The sequence below is a fragment of the Sinocyclocheilus grahami genome, unplaced genomic scaffold, assembly GCF_001515645.1.
Source record: "Sinocyclocheilus grahami isolate Dianchi unplaced genomic scaffold, SAMN03320097.WGS_v1.1 scaffold484.1, whole genome shotgun sequence".
Lineage (NCBI taxonomy): Eukaryota > Metazoa > Chordata > Actinopteri > Cypriniformes > Cyprinidae > Sinocyclocheilus > Sinocyclocheilus grahami.
Window position 1 is genome coordinate 270,953 of NW_015505663.1, and position 21,948 is coordinate 292,900.

At 37.9% G+C, this 21,948-nt stretch overlaps 1 protein-coding gene across 2 annotated transcripts in view; it reads left to right on the forward strand.

The window, feature by feature from the left end:
- The first annotated feature begins 1,907 nt into the window (after positions 1-1,907).
- rap1b (RAP1B, member of RAS oncogene family) overlaps positions 1,908-21,948 on the forward strand; it is a 54,132-nt gene continuing 34,091 nt past the window's right edge. Inside the window, exons 1-2 of one of the 2 annotated variants that reach the window (XM_016236214.1) lie at positions 1,908-2,013; positions 12,000-12,006. The gene's annotated coding sequence lies outside the window, so the exon portion shown is untranslated. The remainder of the gene's footprint in view (positions 2,014-11,999; positions 12,007-21,948) is intronic. The other variant, XM_016236215.1, reaches the window with a different exon arrangement.

Genomic DNA, 21,948 nt, shown 5'->3' on the forward strand with positions numbered 1-21,948 from the left:
CCCCGGAGTCTTTGCTTCTCAATAGTACAATCCACTAAACAGACTGTAACTCTATCCTTCACAACCTCATTTTCCTTTGTGTTACATTAATATGCTGTCTACTCTGACTAAAGTGTATTCACCTCAACACCCCCAGACTTCCACAATTCTGAAAGCCGAAATCTCATTCCTCTTTTCTCTATTTAGTTCAGTGGTTCAGTTTCATATGTTCTCCCGTTCACCCAGTCATTGCCCAGCCAAGCCAAATGCTGATATAGCGGCGACATGCTAATTTTGTCTCGTCTCTCAGTCGCCCCATTTAGTGAGACCAGCAAAACTGCACACTGGTCACTAATCCGCATTTAAGGACCCCACCGATGGAAGACATCTCAGCCCTCATGTAGCTCAGGGCCACATGACTGCTGGCAGAGGGGAGGGGATGCTAGTCCACAGCAGGGAGTGGGCTTGCATTCCTGATGCCAGTGAGCATACTTGGCATTCCTGGCTTCTCCTAGTTGCTCTCAATGAGCCATTTGACTGGCGCTGAGGATTTTTTCCCCCCAGAGTGGCAGAGTCAGCTTCTGACGGATGAGAGTTGCTGCTCGGGAGAACAGGAGACCAGTCATGCCATACTGGGATTAGAATGATGCCATTGAAATGTAACATTCTCCATGGAAAATGTTGAAAAGTGCCATGAGTCATGTGTGATTTAGGTTGTTTTTGGATGGTCAAAGTCAAATAAGTACTAAAATACTGCATAAATATGTAGAAACACTAACAAAAAGAAGCAAAAAGATCTATTCCTCTGTAAAGTGCTATGACTTCAGTGTGATTTAGATTAAATTTTTTATTTTTTGGGATGATCACAGTCAAAAGAGTACTAAAATATTGCATAAACATGTGGAAACACTAACAAAATAGTAGTGAAAATATATGAAGAGTTCAGATGCAAAAGCCTCTAAGTGCCGTCTGAAATTTTCATCTAAAATGACCATTTTTATCAGGCTCATATATTTATGTTCAGTTTTTTTCTTCTCACTTTAATAGCATAGAAAAGAACCTATACATTGCCATTAAAGTAAAATTACTGAACCTAAATATAGGAGCCTGATAAAAATTTCAGACGGCTTTTGCATCTGAACTCTTCATATATTCCTCTCTATTTGTGTGCAATCTCTTGAATCAATTTTCTTTGTCACAAAATGTGTTTTCTCGTCCCTGTCACTCATTATGGGGCAACCCTGTCAGATACACAAATGACATCAATTGTGTTATAAATACTAAAAAATCTTACATTCACTGAAAGTAAACACTGGCATTGTTATTGTGTAATTTTATGCCATTTCCTATAAATAATTTGAAAAGTCTCACCCTGTCAGGACATAGTAGCACTATTTCTTTTATAAAATATACATGTAATTATTCTTACTTTAAGAATATTTAAGTGTGTGTGTGTGTGTGTGTTCTCACCTATTTATATATAATGAGAGATAATTCCTATTCATATATAATTTAAATATATGTGCAACTATGGACAGCTGGTGGAAGGGAAGTGACATGTTTTTGAAAATCAGTAAAAAAAACAGTAACTAAGAGTACCATGGTACTACTACCATGTTTTTTGGCTATGCAATCCTTGTAAGACTGTTTTTTATTTTTACATGTACCATAGTATTGTTGAACAGTTGAAGTACCATGGAATACCATGGTATGTTTGCAAGCAGCATGGTATTATCATCGGACACAGTCACTATACCATGATACCACTACAGTACTTTTTCTGTATCTTGTACTGTAGGTACTGTACATACCCATCAACACTGTCATGTCCATGTGCCACATTTAGCAGCGCTCGTTCCCCGTGCTTTAAACAGCCCCGTTTCCCGTTACGCTCAATTGTAGGCAGAGCTCAGGAGCGTACGGTGCTGAAACCGAGGCTGTAACGTCATGCTCGACTCTAAACCTCACCCACCCTCCCAGAGGCGAGCAGCTCTTTCACAGGCACAGGCGCAGACGGACTGACTGGCTGGAGCTGTAAGTATCGCATTTGAGCAAGATTCTATGGGCATTACAGTCGTAGCGGCGCGTGTGTTGCGCGGGAGCTGTGAGGGGATTATCATGTCACCGTTGGACTGATACATTGTAGCGGCTGAACGGCGGAATGTTACAATGTTGCAGAGCAGACCGGCACAGGGGTTTGCGGAAGAGCGGCTCAGATGGCTAGAATATGGCGGAGCTGGAGTGAAACAATTCAACTCCTTAGATTTACCAGACTCGGCTTTATGGCGAGAATGATCGCTGGCAACTTTGTGTAGAAGCGCCCGAGGTTTGCGGTGTTGTGTTGCGTGAAGAATGGCGTTTTTTGTTGTCGCATGCCCACGGCGCTGTGGAAGTTATAGCGGAAATGGAAAAGTTGTACGAATGAGTAGTTTAACGAAGCACAGATTGTCGCCTTCAAACCGTCAAAGCTACATTTTTCGACATGGTTTACGTAAAGAGATAGATGAGGAGTTGTCAGGCGATGTGATAAAAGGCGCAATTAGCGCTTCTAATGCAGTCTTTCCTTCTAGATTTGACTGATTACCGGCCCCGCCTAGTTCTGTTCCTCAGTCGAGGGAAGATGACTACAGTTCATTCAAGAAGAATTGGAGAAAATGAGACTCTGTTTTCTTTCACGTTGGAGTGACTGTCAGATCACGTAGGAATACTTTGCACTCGTGCTTTTAAGGGTTACGGAAAGAATATATATATGTGTGTATATAAACTCGTGTTGCATTCCACTTAATAGACCAGAAAACATCACAGGGCCCTTATAGACTCCTATAGTTGGATGTGACATTTTGAATATTGTCCTTTGAGAAGGGATATGAAGCTGAAGTCTCTCAAAGAGGTTGTTAAAGAAGATCCCGTGTTGCTTCTCCATGCATTTTTAATGGCTTGATCTTTAATGACGGGGCTCTTGTCAAATTATAACAGCCTTTCTCCAAAGGTGACTTTACACAGGCTGTTCTGAGGCGGCTTTGTGTCTGCTTTAAAGTCTGTGTAGAAAAACCATGTCACATAAATCACTACTAAAATTGGCCAGGTTCCCCCTAAGCACAGTATCTGCATCTGATACTGCTTTGCTTCTGTGTGGATGAAATGCAGCATCAGTGCAGCCTTAAGGTGCGGTCACATTTACTATTGGTCGGCAATTCGTATGGACGAAATCTAGCCGCTTCAATGGGATTCCGCAGGATTGGGAGTTTTGTGTGATGGCGAACTGTTTCCTATGCAGATTTCACTATTGTTGAAGTTGGTCACACAAATTGGCCGCACTCACCAAACGAAAACTGCTTGGTTTGAAAGTGACTTCAGTGTGGGCTATGCTTCATACATGGCTTTGCTGTCGACAATGGACCTTTTTTGCCTATGAAAATTTGCTGAAAACGTGACTGCACATTTAAGCATATAATATAAATGAATATTTTCATAGTTTATTTATAATTTCACATCATAGTTCTATATTCAGAATTTTGTAGCATTCTTTTAACCTTTGCATTATTTTTGTTTAATTCATTAATACCTACTCTACTCTTTTTTTGTGGTGTTGTATATGCAGCTTCTGTGTTAAATTAGTGTTAAATAGTTCAAAACGCCATTTATTGTGGAATTTGTATAGGTTTATGTTTGCTGAAATATTTATGACAAATTGTGCAACCACCAACCGAGTGAATACCATTTCCTGTTTTTGATGGGGTCTTGAGCAAACACTTGTCATTCCCAATCACGGAATAGTAGGCAGCAATATATCTGTCACTGCCAAAGGCAGATAAGTGTATGGCACCCTTACATTTCCTGTGTCAAAACTGTTTTGCCAGTGCACTAACTTCATGTGAAAGATGACTAAATGCAGTCATAGCTTTGTTGTTGCTTCTTTTTTTTATGTCATCAAGTTTGAGTTAAAAAAAAGATTCTGTGTAATTTATAAATGTGTACATACATGTCCAATACCAAGCTTGTTACCAGTACTTGGCACATTTTTGGAGTGGTGGGTCGGGACGACCCCGATCCTGTCCCTCCTAGAGCAAGAGGAAGGAAATCCCCGTGATAGTGTGTCCTCTTGAGCACAGAGGAATGCCGGTCTGTAGACTCTTTTGAAAATAATTAAATGAAGAGATGTGGACTTCCTTTCAAAGAAGGCTGCCCAACGTTTGAACACCCTTTAAAAATCTGGGCTGGGTCCTGGAAGAAACGTCTATATTTAGAGCCACGTCACCTATGATGTGTCGATTTCAGGTATCACTTTCGTGTAGTTCCTAGTTGTTTTTTATAATTATAGTCGTGATTGTTGCGGTTGACACTGTGGTTCTTGCTTTGAGCTGTATCAGAACTTCCCAGCAAGTCACTTCCCAGCACTATTGCAGGAGTCAAACCGTATGCAAACAAACACGGGGTCTGTCAGGGAAGCAAATATCTCTTTGACTTTGTAAATGGCAGTTCTAATACAGCTGTCGGGACTGATTCCTCTGAAGGGCCGTGTCTGAATAACCAGACTGCTAGTCTGAATTACGCTCTGTATTCTTCTAGTGTCACTGTATTATGGGTCTGTAAATGGGTAAATGTTTAGGTTAGTGGTTGATTATGGGTTTTCAATTTCAGATCCTTAAACTTTACTTTTTGAGCCCCTGATATTGAATATTGAGTATTGAGAACAGCTACGACATTAGTAAGTGCTGTGGTTTCCCACCAAGGCTTTGACATTTGACTAGGAAACGGAATAGCGTTTTGAAGCCAGTGGGTAATGAGATGACAAAACATTAACTGCCAGCTGTCGGTAACCGTTTGAGACTTTTAGAGGAACCAACTGAGCAGAAAGGAAAGGAGATGCTCTGGAGAGGAAGAACATGACAGTGCGGGGAAAAGAAGGTTGTTGGCATCCCTCAGCAAATTGGACCGCTTCCTCTTTAGGCCAAAGGGCCTCATGAAACCTGGTGGCCCTGTCACGCCTTCCTTCCTCCTTTTAAGTCATGTGATTGTTGTTCAAGTCTAAGCGAGTGTAAAGATTGCTGATGAATACTGTGGGTTTGGTACTGTAAATATGCTTTGTTTTTAGCAGATATCAACTGGATCTCAGTGTAAGAAATCAGAATTGGCTGTCAAGTTGTTTCCAAGGGTTACTGAGCTAATGTGGTGTAGCTCAGCTTGACGCTCACGTTTTCTGATGCTAATATCAAAGCAATTCCTCCATCTATTTCCACACATCATTGTCCTCATCTAAGCATGTAAGCCATGACTGATGACTGTGGCAGCTATTTGTGACTTGCAAGATTGGGGCCTTTTCTGAGTCTATGATCCAGAATGAGGCTTATGATCAAATTGAAGTTCAGTTTTTTTTTTGTTGATTTATATATGAAGAGTTTGGTTCCAAAACGCTATAAATCCATTTTGATTGATTTGAGTAAAAATTTGTTTTCTTTACCAAGAATGTGGCAAGATGAAAACCATTATTTTCTGTTTCAAATGTTCACATAGCATCTTTAGGTAATAATAACATAAAAAATTCAAATCCAGATTTAGATTTTCAAAGATTTATTATAAAATGTTATCATTTTTTTCCCAAAATGCAATAAATCTGACACTTTTTTTTTTTCTTCAAAATGCAATAAATCCATTGAATCAATATAAAAGTTATTTTTCATATTGAAACTGTTGAAAATGCACAACATAGTAAGTTGATCCACATATGACAGCCTCTGAACTTGGTCAATACTAATCTTATATACAGGCACTGGACTAAAAATACATTCAATCAGTCATTGCACCCAAAATGAATTCTACGGGTCATCTTGTTAATGCTATAAATTAATTACTACAATAAAAGAAAATGTCATCATGAACATACATGAACAACAATATCACATTAAACCACAGAAATTCCAAAATTACATTTCCCTTACATTCAACTTCCAAAAGTGCATTCATCTTTGCCATGTTACATTCATTTAGTTGACTAGCGTTATACGCTGTATTAACAAAAACATTAATGGCATAAATAAAAACACTTACACTGACAAGCTACGCAATATCGCGTTCATAATCGTCGATTGTGAACGCGATATAGCAGTGATCTACGGCTCTGTGTATTAAATGCCGCTCCACCTGAAAGCACGTGATGGAGATTTACTATTAATCACAGAACCGGCTTTACTGACGAGATGCGCATGACAATCACATGCGATTTATCGTGCAGCCCAAAGTTTGTTTGTTGATCACAAAGTACAAAATAAATGAGGAAAACTAGGAAGCCGGGTGTATTCAAAGCGCCGCCATTACTGTCTAGAGTGCGTGGAATGGTGCGCTGTGATTGGTTGAGCGGATATATCGCATTCTACAGAAAAGGGAGACTGGCGTTTGTCGCGGTTTGGAAAAAAAGGGAGAAAACATGACAGAATAACTCGGCGGATATCGCATTTTTTGCGTAAAATTAAAAATGCACTTTTCAATACCGACCAGATACAATACTGATTTTGGCGGAAACTTAATAAAAAAAAATGTAAAACGCGTTTATCGCGTTTTGGAACCAAACTCTTCATATGTACATTATATATGAAAAGTGGTGTTAGTAATATGTTTTTTTTTTTTTTTTATTCTTGAAAGAAAATGCTGCTTTTATTCAGCGAGGATGCATTACATTTCTAAATTGATACTTTTTATCAAAAGAGCTGCTCACCTCTGAAGATAGTAAAGACATTTATAGTGTTACAAAATATTTATATTTCAAACAAATGCTGTTCTTCATCAATGAATCCTGAAAAAAATGCTTCATGATTTCCACGAGTATTAAGCAGCACAGTAATGTTTCTTGAGCATCAAAATGATCATGTTACACTGAAGACTGGAGTAATGGCTTCTGAAAATCACAGGAATAAATTCAATTTGAAAATATATTAAAATAGTAAAGAGGTATTTTAAATTGTAATGTTTCACAATATTACTGTGAAATAAATGCAGCAGTGTAAGATACTTCTCACAAAAACATTAAAGTATTACTGATCCCAAACTTTTGAACAGTAGTGCATGTTATTTTTAAAGACTTTTAAGAGCCGCATGAAATTAGTAAATAATTTCAGCCATATTAAATAAATTTTCTTTTACATTTCATGGCACCATTGTGTTTACCAAAAGAGTAAAAATCTCATTAAAATTTGTGTTTTTGAGCAGTGCAATGTACAGTTTAAAAAAACTCACTGAACTGATTCCCAGCTTTGGTGGCATTTTTACTATTGCAGTATTTGAGACGTAAAAAAATATATTATATGTCTTTATTTGAGTATTGACACAAGGCCAGTAACAGCCTAATAAGTAAATATAAATTCATTTAAAAAGTATATACAAATGTTCACAATGTTAGTTTATTTTTATTTTGCACATAAATATTAGATCTACTACCCAGCCTTTATGATGACACCTTCTATTAGGCTGTGATTTGATTTAGAAATGCACAACGAAATGGTTTGAGCAAGAAGTTCATGAAGCGGTATTGCTCATTTGTCTGCAGAGAATTATGTGTGTGTAAACGCATCCCTGGGGTCTATATGCTGTAGTCAGTCAGACGTCAGATGCCCTGCCATGTGTTGACATTTGACACTAGAGGTTGGGCTGAGTTCTCATTGATCTCGTCTCCCGTTGCTCCTTTTCCTTCCATAATCTGCCTCCCGACTTGTTGTTTTCCAGTCTCTAAGCAGCTTACTGGTTCTAGCAATAGAAATCATGCTATTCCCTTAGTCTTATTGGCGTTGTTTTGACGGGATGTTTGACACCCCTGCCCTTTGAGCCAGTGTTCGTAATTGTTGAGGGCATCAGTTGCCATGTAGTTTAGTGTAACTAGATCAGAAGTGGGGCAAAAATTCTGCCTCGATGTAAATGCCAGTGCAGATCTCTTTGTTTATGTATTAAAGGAATAATTCATAGTTAGTTACTCGAACCCGTATGACTTTCTTCCGAGAAAAACAAATGGAGATGTTTTGCAGAATGTTCACACTGTTCTCTAACATACAGTACAATGAAAGTGAATGGTGAATGACAAAAATGACAAACTTGTCAAACTCCAAAAATTAGAAAAAGTAACATCACACCAGGTTGTATATTGAATAAATATTGAATATGTGATTATTTAAATTAGATTTAAAAGCTATGAGAGGTATAGTTTACTTTAGTGCATGGATCAAAATATTCAGAAAGGTTCCATATTGACATCTGTAGTTCCATGAAGAACCTTTAACATCCATGGAATATGTATATGTGTGTATATATATATATATATATGTAGCTCGGATCAAAAGGTTTAGCATACTAGCATTTTAAACCTTAGCATACTACATGTTCTTGATCATCAACAGTGTTGTCTCATTCATAAACATTGCTCATAATAAGCCTTGTGTGTATCAGTAAGCCTAAGTTCTGATAATTTGACAATTAGATTTCTTTTGAACTAGTTGAAAACAATTGATGGCAAACAATGAACCAGACTGCTGTTAGAAACTATGTCATTATACCTTTTATTTCAGTCTGTCTCTGATGTAACGGCCCTGTGCTTGTTCCTAGAGATGATTACATGGTTTCATCAACGGTATTGGTTATGAAATATTGTCTGATTAATCGGGTTCATAGTAAAAAATGTCTTGTAGAATTTTTGCTTAGATTTGCCATAAACATCATAGAAGTACATACAGTAAATTCTTGCTTTCTGCTGCTCACTTTTCTAGAAATGCTGCGAGTTAGCCTTAATGTTTAAACCGACATCAATATGCGCATTACGTTTGTGTGCTACCACTTTACCAACTCCTATTAATGTTGAGCCTTGGTTTATGACAGCAATTTTACATTTTATAGCAGCAGTTCTCTTTAAAATGTAGGCTTGATTATAGATATCTTGAAAGCCATACACTTGTAGATTTGTTATTTGCTTAATCCAGTCTGCTGCTCTGATTTGTAGCCGTCAGCTCAGGCCAGTTGTTGTTTTGTGTGGCTCTCAAATAGATGTCCTTAAACAGCTCTGTGGATTTTAAATTAATCCCAACATCTTCAGATAGACTCAGGGACTGTGTATAGTGCACTGCTGTAGAGCTCTCCTGTATCATCTCCGTGTATGTGACCCATTCATGTGTATATGAGTCTCTCTGTTAGCACATTTGCACATCTTTTGAACGCCCGTCTCTTTTATGTTTTAAGACTCATTTTTTTCCAGCTCCAATGAGCAGCGCGTTCATCTCTCCCGGGATGTGCGTGCACCAAATGTATATTTGCATACGAGTCTTCGCCTATTTGTACGATGCCGCACGCCACGTTTTACCTCCCGCTTGCCTCTCTTGTCGAAATATCAGTTGACTTTTCTATGGAGTGGCATGTTCAGACTCCCTCCGATGAATCCCGTGGGAGAACGTGGTGCTTCTCTCCACGCTCCTCAGAATAGCAAAGCTAACCACCCCTGCAGATCCCAGCAGTCTGTTCAGCTCCGAGAAAAGAAAGCCGGCAGGCACCAGTAGGCACGAGCAATCCCGGCAGGCTGACTGTCTTTCCTCTGCTGTCCTCCTAATTCCATTTGCACTGGAATTGACTAAATGACTTTGTTTGCTTATAAAAGTAGTTTTTCTTAGCTTGATATATTCAAACAGAAAGCAATTACAGTTTAATTATCCATCTTCCTGGGGCCATAAATGTAATTGATTTGGACCTACATTTTGACCATAATTAGCTTAATGATTACGGTTTATTACTGTACTTTTATATGCAATAGCTGACACATCACTTCATTTTGCAGAGGGATTTCCCTTTGGGTGTGAATTTTTACGGATGTGTCAGGGCATAACATCCATTAAAACTGGAGGGAACACTTAAATTTTCTTCTGCCCTTTCATTTTTTTTTTTTCTTTTGACCATCGTTTGACAAACAAATTGTAGCTGGCCACATGCAACGATGCCATTTAGAAGTCGCCAATTAATATTCATAAGTCAAGCTTATGAGTGCCACCCACTTTTCAGAATGCACCTGTTGGTGTGTATCCTCTAATGGCGTCTCTTGGTTTGTCGTAAATGGTATCATTTTTCATCACTCAATTCATTTAATGTTTGCTCAACACTTTACTGAGCAGAGTGCGGAGTCTAAATTTCCAAACTGACCTGACTGATAGTTTTCACTTCCCTTCAGATATTCTAGGCACAGATCTGTCTTGGAAAAAGACCATGATGAGGTGTATTGGTGCCAAGTGTCACGTAGAGTTCTGTAGCTCTCCCTCAAACCAGACTCATCTCAGAAATCATCTCAGTATCTCATTATTAGTGGCGCATACTTGTTTTAGTTGATTTTAGGAACTTCTGGAACATGCTTCTCTCATTTCTTTGTCAGAGCATAATGGTAAAAGCACACTAGGGAACTAAGGGGTTACTCTCCACAAGTGTGGAAATCCCCATAAGTTCTTAGTGAGGTTTATATCTTTTTTTTTTCTTTTCAAGTTTATCACGTTTGCTTTTTCAAACTTTCTAACAGTCATTGAGAAAGATGTTTTGGGTGCCAATATTTTCAACATGCACACACTGAGGAAAATGTGCCTCTACATACGTTATTGCAGAACTCCACAAATGTACCTGTATGTACAATTCACAGCAGTTTTCGGTTACACTTTATTTGGTAACACTTTATTTTAAGGTGTCCTTGTTACAGTGTAATTATTAGTAATATTAGTTAACTACATGTACTAATTAAATGGTTAGGATTTGGGTTTGGCTTAGGGTTACTTGCATGTAATTATGCATAATTAATTGTTGTTGTTATTATTATAGTAAGTACATGTGTAACACGGACACCTTAAAATAAAGTGTTACCCAGTTTTCAGCTGAAATTAACACAAGACATCAACAAAAATGATTCCTTTTCACATGAAATATGATTACAGGGAGCAGATTATTTATTAATAAGGACTTATTTTCACATACTATGTTATGACTTTGAAACACTTTTACCATAGTGCATGATTTATAAACTAATACATTTTGATGTTTGCATCGCATAACTAGATCCATATGTATTTTCTGATGTGGTAAATTTGCTCGATAGCTCACCTGGGACAGCATTGCGTTCGAGTATGAGTCCAGTAAAACATAAAACATGTTAAAAGAGCACAGAGTGGTAAAAACAAGCAAAAATGGCTGCTTTAGCAAAAGTGTTTTTTTTTTTTTGGTCACATTTTGTTAACACTAATTGGTAGGTTTAAGGGCAGGGTTTAGTGTAGGTTGTGCATTATTTTCAAATGGCTTTAATCTTTTAGCGCCATTGACTGGACATTTCATTTCTGAACTGTCATAAGTAGTACAACAACCAATGTAATAAAACATTGACAGATTCGCTGTCATTTGTTTTAGATAAAACTGAATGCGCTTTTAGTGCCACTAACTGGACATTTCACTTTGTTTACAGTTTTGTTTCAGTATTTTAGGTAGTCTGGGCTTATGACCAGATTCTTTTTTGTTGTTTTTTGGCCTATGAATTGATTCTTAGGTCAGGTGCTGTGCCTCCAAGTGAAGACACTCTTATAGTTCTTCAGCAGTATCTCCCCCCCCCCCCCCTCCCTGAAACAGGCAGACAGGGTAGACTTAAAGTTCAATCCTTTTCATCTGCCTTGGACTGTATCTTTTCATCATCTTGCACAGTGGGTGTTCACTTAATCAGAGTGGAGGGAAATGCCACTGAAGAATGTCAGTCTTCTGAAATGGGGTGGGTATTTTCTGTCTTTTGAGATGATGTGGGTGTGGTCTGGGTTCTGAGATGGGGGTGTGGCCTGATGGGCCTGCTATTGGGTGGGTGTGGTCTGTGCGCTGAGATGCAGTGTGGGTGTGGTCTGTGTGACATGAGACAAAGTGGGCGTGTTCATAGATTAGGTGGGTGTGGGTCTAGATCCTTAATATTACACATCCTCATCACAGCTGCAGTGTTTTTTTATGGAGCCTTTTTCATTTCCTTTTGCTGTGTTACTTTTGTGAAGCATTGCTGTTCACCAGCAGTATATGATGATGGTTTAAGCAGTTAACGCAGTTTCTCTAGAGAGGGAACTTATGTTCATACTGAGAGTAGTGGCGTTCCTATAAGACTCTGTCCAGTACTTGATTTAGCTACATGCACTTAAATGTCTGACAGATATTTTAAACTGTGTCTAGGGACTAGGATACTAGTCAGCTAAAATGCAGATTCAATTTTAATAAACATTGCATAGTTCGTTGCTGGGATGTTCAGAAGGGCTTAAAAGAATTTTGTTCTCCCAGAAATAAATATTCTGTCATTATTTACTCGCGTCATGATACATGACCACTAACAGCTTTTGGTATCATTTATGTAAAACGTGGTCCGACTTAAAAATCTGGAGATTTTCAATGCATAATGGCTGAATGTTTAGTCATTTTCTTTGATCTGAATTCACACAGAACACGTTTCTGCAGGGAAAAAAACTTTAAGAAAGGACATTATTTTAATTTTAATTTGAGCACCACATTTTTTTCTTGCAAAAGATGTGTCTGATGTCAAAGACATCTGTCTAGTGCATGTTTACATAGAAAAAAACAATGCTTATTAACAGTCCTTATTAACTTTCATTTTATGCAAAATAGCAATATGAACATTCTGCTAAACTTCTCGTTTTGTGTTTCACGGAAGAAAGTCACACAGCTTTGTATCAGCGTGAGGGGGTGTACAAAATGACAAAATGTTCTCTCTCTTTAAAAAAAAGGAAAAAAAAGAGTTAAGGGAGAAATGTTGTGTGAAATGCAAGCTAATGTATAAAGCCTCTGTTAGCCTGAGCATTTCATTTGAAACTTAAAGGTGACATATCATGAAAATCTGACTTTTCCAGGTTTTAAGTGCTATAATCAGGTCCCTGGTGCATCTACCAACCAAGGAAACGTGAAAAAGATTAACCCAGTAGCTTTGTTTTGGTAAGCCTTTTTCTGCAAGTGTCTGAGAAAACGAGAGCGTCTGATTTCGCTCCCCTAGTGACATTGCAAAGGGATCTCATTATAATATTACTGCCCCTTAATCTGTAAGTTTCCACCCACGGCGCCGTCATTTTGATTTCACAAGCGATAACGGTGTACCAGTTCTAATGCCATGGCAAAAGTTTGAGCAAAACATGCTAACTGTTCTGTCATTGGCTGCACAGACGAGCACAGAACACTGTTTAGAGTCCCAGCCTCAGAGGAGACGAGAGCAGTGGATTTATTGATTTATTTAATGTATATTGCTGCTGCTGCCACACAGATCTAAAATAAACATGCACATTTATTTCCCAGCAGTTTACCTTCACATACATAGCCGACTGTTTTTGTAAATCGTGTGTGTTTTTAACGGAAACTTGTGTGTGAATGAGAACTTAGTTTAGTACTCGCATGCCGTGACAGCCGCTTTCTGTCCGTGTGCTTCGGATGTGTGCTCTCAGAAAACAGTATATCAGAGGTTTAAACTCGTATGGTTTAAAACGAGCGATAAACATGATAATCAGAACCAAATCAGATGTTTTTTAGCAGGTACGAGCTGTAATGGCACAGCTCTATTTTGGAAAAGGAGGCGTGGAGCAGCAGCTCATTTGCATTTAAAGAAACAGGCCCAAAAAATTGCGTGTTTCTGCTTTCTCTGAAAATAGGCATTTTCAAAATTATATAATAAATGATCCGTGGAGTATTTTGAGCTGAAGCTTCACAGACACATTCTGGGGACACCAGAGACTTATATTACATATTGTAAAAAGGGGCATAATATGTCTCCTTTAAGGAGACTAAGTACTGACATTCAAAACTCATGAATGTCTCCCTCATCCACAAACACACCACATACAGTACACACCATCTTGCATCATTTGTGTTGCTCTTATGCTCTTCACATGATGGCTGGGTTTTGTAGAGCATGCCAGTCCGCCAGGAGCATATCCACTTAACGAGGTTCATCTCATTTCTGAGCGGATTCAGGTTTCAGGGTTCCAGGTCCAAGAGCAGATGCGTGATCAGTAGTACTCACGAGAGCTTTCTTATGCAAAGAACCTAGAGATGCTGGCTGTGAATCAGCTCCTGTCTCATGTGTGGTCATGATGACATCACCTGCGGGAGTCGAGCATGCACACGCTCTGCTATGTTTGGCATTCTGCTCACACACGCATGCCCGTGTATGTCAGAAAGATTCAAGAAAAAAGAACAGACCGGTGCAGAGAAATAATGTGCTAGCGTTCCCTGCTTATTCTTCACCACACATTGTCTTTGTCTCCCTCTTTCTCCTCCTCTTTTGTCCCCCGTCTTCAGTCACACACTCTTTAGGTCAGTGTGTTAGACAGCCTGGCCTGAAGCCAGGAGCTGTTGGTGAGGTAAGGACTCATAGATCTGCTCTTGCAGTCTGGAATGGGAAAAATAAACACAATAACCAGAACCTAACTCCCCCACTCCTCTTGCTACTGTGTCAATTTCTTTAATATCCAGAAGCATTGCAGACTATTTTGTACTTGCAGAGGATTATTAAGGGGAGGTATCATGGAAACAGGATGTTGTTGTTTTAAAAAAAATAAGGGTTCAGTCTACCAGTCTGCCAAGCCCATATATGGATTTATTTTTCTACGTGAGTGTTTTAATTTTTGGCCTAAATGGCACCCTCAGCCGCCCTCTAATTTCCTGATGTTTAAATTCCATCAGATGCCAATAATTACTATTTTTAAGTTACGGCCAATAACCGATAAATGGCTAATATTAACATTTCCAATTAAAATGAAATCTAAATTACTAAAAGTTAAAATCACTCATTTTAAATGCTACAAATAAATTTAGCGACCACAGCATAATGTGCAGTATGATAATCAATATGGTAGTGAGATATTGCGAACTATTCATGTATTGACTTTGTCAATTTTCAATTGAATACCAGTTTTCACAGTACATATAAGTATCTTCGCAAAAAAAAGAAAAGTATGTTTTCAGTGATACGTTCAGGAAGTTAAATCTGTACATAAAATACTAAATAATTATTTATTAATATAATGCATATGATAAAATATGAATAATATACAGTATATATATATATATATATATATATATATATATATTGCACACGCTCTGCTATGTTTGGCATTCTGCTCACACACGCATGCCCGTGTATGTCAGAAAGATTCAAGAAAAAAGAACAGACCGGTGCAGAGAAATAATGTGCTAGCGTTCCCTGCTTATTCTTCACCACACATTGTCTTTGTCTCCCTCTTTCTCCTCCTCTTTTGTCCCCCGTCTTCAGTCACACACTCTTTAGGTCAGTGTGTTAGACAGCCTGGCCTGAAGCCAGGAGCTGTTGGTGAGGTAAGGACTCATAGATCTGCTCTTGCAGTCTGGAATGGGAAAAATAAACACAATAACCAGAACCTAACTCCCCCACTCCTCTTGCTACTGTGTCAATTTCTTTAATATCCAGAAGCATTGCAGACTATTTTGTACTTGCAGAGGATTATTAAGGGGAGGTATCATGGAAACAGGATGTTGTTGTTTTAAAAAAAATAAGGGTTCAGTCTACCAGTCTGCCAAGCCCATATATGGATTTATTTTTCTACGTGAGTGTTTTAATTTTTGGCCTAAATGGCACCCTCAGCCGCCCTCTAATTTCCTGATGTTTAAATTCCATCAGATGCCAATAATTACTATTTTTAAGTTACGGCCAATAACCGATAAATGGCTAATATTAACATTTCCAATTAAAATGAAATCTAAATTACTAAAAGTTAAAATCACTCATTTTAAATGCTACAAATGAATTTAGCGACCACAGCATAATGTGCAGTATGATAATCAATATGGTAGTGAGATATTGCGAACTATTCATGTATTGACTTTGTCAATTTTCAATTGAATACCAGTTTTCACAGTACATATAAGTATCTTCGCAAAAAAAAGAAAAGTATGTTTTCAGTGATACGTTCAGGAAGTTATATCTGTACATAAAATACTAAATAATTAATATTTATTAATATAATGCATATGATAAAATATGAATAATATACAGTATATATATATATGTTATTCATTTTGTTTATATTTATTTTGCCTTGTATTTAGCATGACCTCTTTACTTAATTACGCCTGACTGAAGTTTGACTGAAGTTTGTGGAATGCAGGTTAGCCAGTCGTATGGTCGTTTGCATATTGATCTCTTAAAGGTATTATTTAAAACCGGGTCAGAGAGAGTTTAAAACGATCAGGTAAAACTAAATGAATGCTGTTATTGGTCTCAGAAACCTTGACTAACATTATAAGTGGACTTCAGGGAACAAGAACTGCTACATAAGTGTAGAATGTGGCCCTTTTAAAGCACACTCAAGCTTACTGGGCAGCTCGCTTTCTCTAATGCTTCTCTAAAATTGTTTGAAGCAGAATGGAGCCCAGTGCGGAGATGAACCATAAAAGCTGCCCGTTGATTGCAGACACATTATCTGATGTGTGCTTTGGATTTGGACTGCCGACATCACACATCGGTGACTGTAAGTTTCCTTATAAAGACACAAGACAGCGGTTGCATGGGGCCGCCCCTTGATTCTGAGAGGGAGCAGCTTGTGGTTTATTAGGCGCAGCTATCTGGTTTCCGTCACTGCAGGGAAGCCTGGGAGATGGAAGGGCCTGCTGCCTAATCACAACCAGCAAGAGCTTCCTGGCACCCCTCGTCCACGTCAAAAAAAACATGCAGTGCAACTTCTCCTGTCAGGCTCAGATGAAGCCCTTAAATCGACCTCAGGCCAGCTGCTGCTTTCCCCGCCCTCTGTTGATTGTGTATGTGTGTGTATTTAGTTTCTTACGCCAAACCACTACCTTCTATTTGTTCTCCTGCATGTGGCCGTCAGGAGTGTAAGAGCAAATGCTGTAGTGGGTGTGTACAGCATGTGTGGCACACACATCTGGCAACCCCATGCTTTTGGTTAGGGGCTTAAAGAAGGGGTCTGAAATGTAATGCGCAAGTTTCTCAACACAAAAATCTATACCGTCACAAGCTTGTTGCGTTATTGTCTTGAATATAGTCTCACTAAATAATATTGTCCTTTTTGGGTGTGTTTGTGTACAAAGGGAAGGCCAAGTTGACCCATGTGATTTTTTTAATAATATGTTTACTTTTGAATGCATTAATTCGTTTTGACATTATAACTGTTTTGTTGCAGTCTTTGTGGTTTAAGAAAATATTATTGAAATTAATGAATTATATTAGTATGAGTAAAGAAGCACTGCAGCAACAGGTCAGTGCCAAAAACATCTTACGAAGGTAAGATTAAGTCCATAAAGTGTTGTTTTTTTCGTTTAAATAAATTTATTAATGCATATTTGTAACAAGTTTAGTGTATTTCCTATGTATTTAAATGCGTGTTTTAAATATGGTTTACTTTGTATTATATTGACTTCATTAGGACATGGAAGTAGTAGAAAAAAAACATATATATATATATATATATATATATATATATATATATATATATATATATATAATTTATTTTATATATATATATATATATATATATATAAATATAATTTATTTATTAAATATGTATACATTTAATTGATATAATCCACACAAAGCCAATAGTTACACAGTTTTTTGTGCTACCTTTTAACGTATTAACTATTAGAAAAAAATGAATGAATAATTGTTTTAATCGATTGACAGCCCTAATTAGTGCACATGACATTTTAAAACTAGATAATGCATCTTTATGTCCCTTTTTTGTTTTTGAATAATTTATGCAGCAATCATTAATGATTGTATTCATCTCCCCGAGAATGCGAGGACCACTCGAGCCTTATTTGTAGGGTTGTTCCAGTGTTCACTAATAGGTACTCCGTGTTATTGTTGATGCCCAGACTTGTTAGTGGTGAGCATTGGCTTGCTGATGACTGCATGTAAGTCAGCTGTGGCAGCACTTCAGTCTCTCTATCTAGGCTGAGTGTAAAACATCTGAACGAAGACATCTTCCCTCTAGAGAGCAAGTAGGGACATGAACATCCCCAGAGTGGATGAGAAAGTTCAGATATTCTGTTACTTGCTTATCTGTGCACTGTTATAGCGCTATTAAAGTCTATAAAAGTGTGACAAGGGGATGAAGCTCAGCAGTTTGGGTCACTAAAAATTGTTATATTTTGGCAAATTGTTGGAAGGTGTGATTTTCGTTACCTAAATGTTCTTGTAAATATGATGCCAGTTGTACTCCCTTCTTTGTTCTGGTAGTAGAATCGATCCGTAATTTGCAATTTGCCACGTTTTAAAGTTGTGTAATGTAACTAGCAACCAATCTTTTCCTCCATGTTGTGAGTCAAATGGTTCTATCTAGTGGTTATTGATTGGATGGAGGCAGATATTAATGCAAGCTTGTAGTTGATTGTAAGAAATGGATGGAATTTAAGCTGACTAAATAATTGGAGAAGTCTGTCATGAAAGATTGAGTTAAGACATTTAATTACAAAATGTCATTCTTTTTGATTACAAGCTGAAAAAAGGAAACCTAGACTTAAGATGCATTTAACAAATAAATAGGGCTGAAATTTCCATTTCATGCTGACTTCAGTTATTAGTGGCACTTTTAAAGAATCATCACCGATTTGTAGTTCTAGAATTTACTTTTATTGTATCTATTACTGCTATTTTTGAAAATTGTTTTATCATTAGATGTTTTTTAATGTGTACATTTGTAGCTGTTGTTCGTTTCTGCATTAAATTGTGGATGAATTCATGGTTTGCTGAATGAAGAGTGACTTTACTGACACACACACACACACACACACACACACACACACACAGTTCATCCACCCTTAAGCCCCGTTCACACTAGGGGCTGGCGATGAGGTTGCTAGTGGGCGTTCTCAATACTGGTTGCCTTGACAGCGAATCAGGTTTCTTGCTGCCAAGTACAAACATTTTGGAGGCAAAAGACTAAATATAATCTAAATTAAATCCGTACATACAAACAAAAATGAATGAGAAACAGAGCATACTTTCTTCCATTGCGTATGTATATCTACGGTGCTGGGAGGAGAACGATCACATGAGCTCTACAGTCTTCTTTCCTATTGGCTGTCGCTCCCGAAAGTCACTCTTCATTTGCATAAAGTTGAAGGATTCTGAACTTTTTCGCGTCGCTGGACACACTTCATCCGGTCGCCAACGGCCGCTGTCGCTCGTGTCGCCGGAAATCGCCAGCTCTCCATTGAAATGAATGGGATTGTGTCACTTTGCTGCTGCGTGTCACTTGTAGTGTGAACGTGGCTTTAGACTGACCTCATAATGCTGAATTGAATTGTTTAATCCAACAATGGTACTCTTTATCTTTTTCTCTCACTATTTTTACTAATTCGAGCACTCATTCTCAAGAGGAACATGTATTTTTAACCATTTTCCCAAGTGGAGTTACATACTTTAGCTATAGAAATGTTTCACAGTCGAGTCCTTTCCAGTTCAAACACCCTGTATTTGCATTGATGTTATTTCTGGTGTGATGGAAAAACAGCCAGAACATTCTCAAGCGTTTCAGTGCTTTCTCAGACCAGAACTGGCAACGCCCAGGCTCACGTTTGGGGGGGGGTTGCTCCCTCCCGGGGGTGTGGCTGCGCCTCTCCCCGAATCACTGCTTGCAGAGTTCCAGCCCGGGACAAAAGAGATGCACCCCTGCTCTACATTCCAATGTGGAATTACAGTGAGCACAATTCCATTCCCTCTGGTCTTCCTCTTTCGGCTCAGGGACCGTTTGATACAAGATAGCGGGTCGGCCGAGCGGCCTGTGTAAACAACCACATTCCTCATGCAGTAGAGAAGAGAAAGAAATGCAGCTTCTCAGGCATTGTTCCGCCCTGCCTCCTGGCCTGCTTTGATTTAACTCTGCAGCAGGAAGTGCTCGCGTTGCACTGGATTGGAGACGGTCAATAATCAGCTGAATCTGGACTGTGTCTTGCTAACTGTCAGTCTACGTGGTTGTAAAGAACTCTTACTTTTACTTTTCTCCAGGAATGGGATTTGTGCAGTAGGCATCATTAGCTTGTTTATCTGTGCTTTGTGTGAATGCTGTGGCTTTCTCGTGTGGGAGGTTTCAACCGTGTGGCCGAGATCTATCAGAAGCACATTTCTATCAGAAGTGCAGATAGTGTGCTAATGGCTTGTTATCTCCGATGTTTCAAAGTTTGAAGGAGATCTCGCTCAGTGGTTTTCTTTAATTCTGCTGCTTTTAAAGAAGCTAAAAGTAGCTTTTGTGAATTTCAAACCCTTGAGGCCATGGATCTTATTAAACACCAGCTGAATACTGCTGCTGTTGCAACTAGAGCTGGGTAAAAACATTTTCTCTAGTGTTACAGCCTTTTGCTGGTATGTAATATGAATCTATATTATTTAAATTGTCATTATATCTCAGTATTTATGTATACTACTCTTCAAAGGTTTGTTCAAATGTCTCTTGAGCAGTGAATCAGCATATTAGAATATTTTTGAAGGATTATGTGAATCTGAAGACTGGAGTAATGGCTGCTGGAAATCAGAGGAATAAATTACATTTTAATATATATCAAAATCGAAAATGGTTATTTTAAATTGTAATAATATTTCACAATATTACAGTTTTTACTGTACTGCTTATACTGACTCGAAACAACAACTCGATTCAAAAACATAAAAAAATGTAATCGACCCTAAACTTTTGAACAATGGTGTATTTGATTGGAAAAGGTGTGTTAATTACTGTATTTTTATTTTTTCTTCGATAATATGAATTACTATTCTGGCCAAACGGCCACTGGGCCTTGTTCATGAAACATCAGCAAAAAAATTATTTGTTGGTAATTTCTTATGTAAATTGACCAAATTAAATTAAACGTGTCAGTTTATGTAATAATGTTTTTGTGATTAATGCAGAGATTTGTTCTGGTTGCATTTGGTTAATGAAAAAAAAAAATACATTAAAAATCAAGTTAAACTGGGATATTTTTCTACAATGTTTTTCTCTAAATGAACAATTAAATATTTTAATTTTAATACATTAAAAATACACACAGGGACTTCTATGAACATTTTTGAGTGATGATGCAAATGAATCATTAAATCGGACAGTCTGGAAAAAGTGATATGTCTAAATGAATCTAACTTCCCAACTCACAATTTTTCTACATCAGTTACATCAGAGATGCTCTTTAAGTGTTTCTGTTTTAGCGCTCTCATACTAATGAGCATTAAAGTCACAGCAAATATTCATGATGTTGTTTACTTGCATATGAGCAACAAAATCATTGTGAATGTATCGTAAATATGTTATATATATTTCCCTGCTTTAATTGGAACACACAAGCATGCGTTGTGCGATAAATTGAGCGTTTATTATTGCCAACTCTCTCATTGTATTGCATCAATTAATCACACCTAAGCTGATAGGATTCATTGCTCTGTGGTTCAGGTTCATTTGGGTTAATGTGTGTGGGTTTTTATTTGCCTATAGTGGATTATTCTCCCTTCAGAGGTGTGTGTTTTGACATTACCCATGTTCACAAATGCCATCGGAGTAATGACAGAGCAGTGAACTTAGACCTCAAATCATCTTGTGGTCAGAAACCCTGCTAAGTCATGGAGAAAACCCTATGATAACTGACTTATTTCAGGTATAAACTGAATTCTAGACCTTATGTCTCCTGGGAAACTTTTTTTATGATAATTTAACATCTGATCCAGTCAAACTGAAAGCAGTATCTCTCCATGACTCGGTATGTGTCTTTTGGTTGTACGTTTCTCTGAAGCTGAACACACATTATTAGAAATCTGAAGCAGCATGTTGCATGTGTCCTGACACTCAGGAAATTATTTTGCCTTTGGGTCCATGATTCCATGCTCATTTTTGTGACTTCCAGCATAGTTTGTTCAATCATCTGCAAACAATGAGTTGTCGGTGCCTTAATCCTGTTAGAATGAGTGGAGTA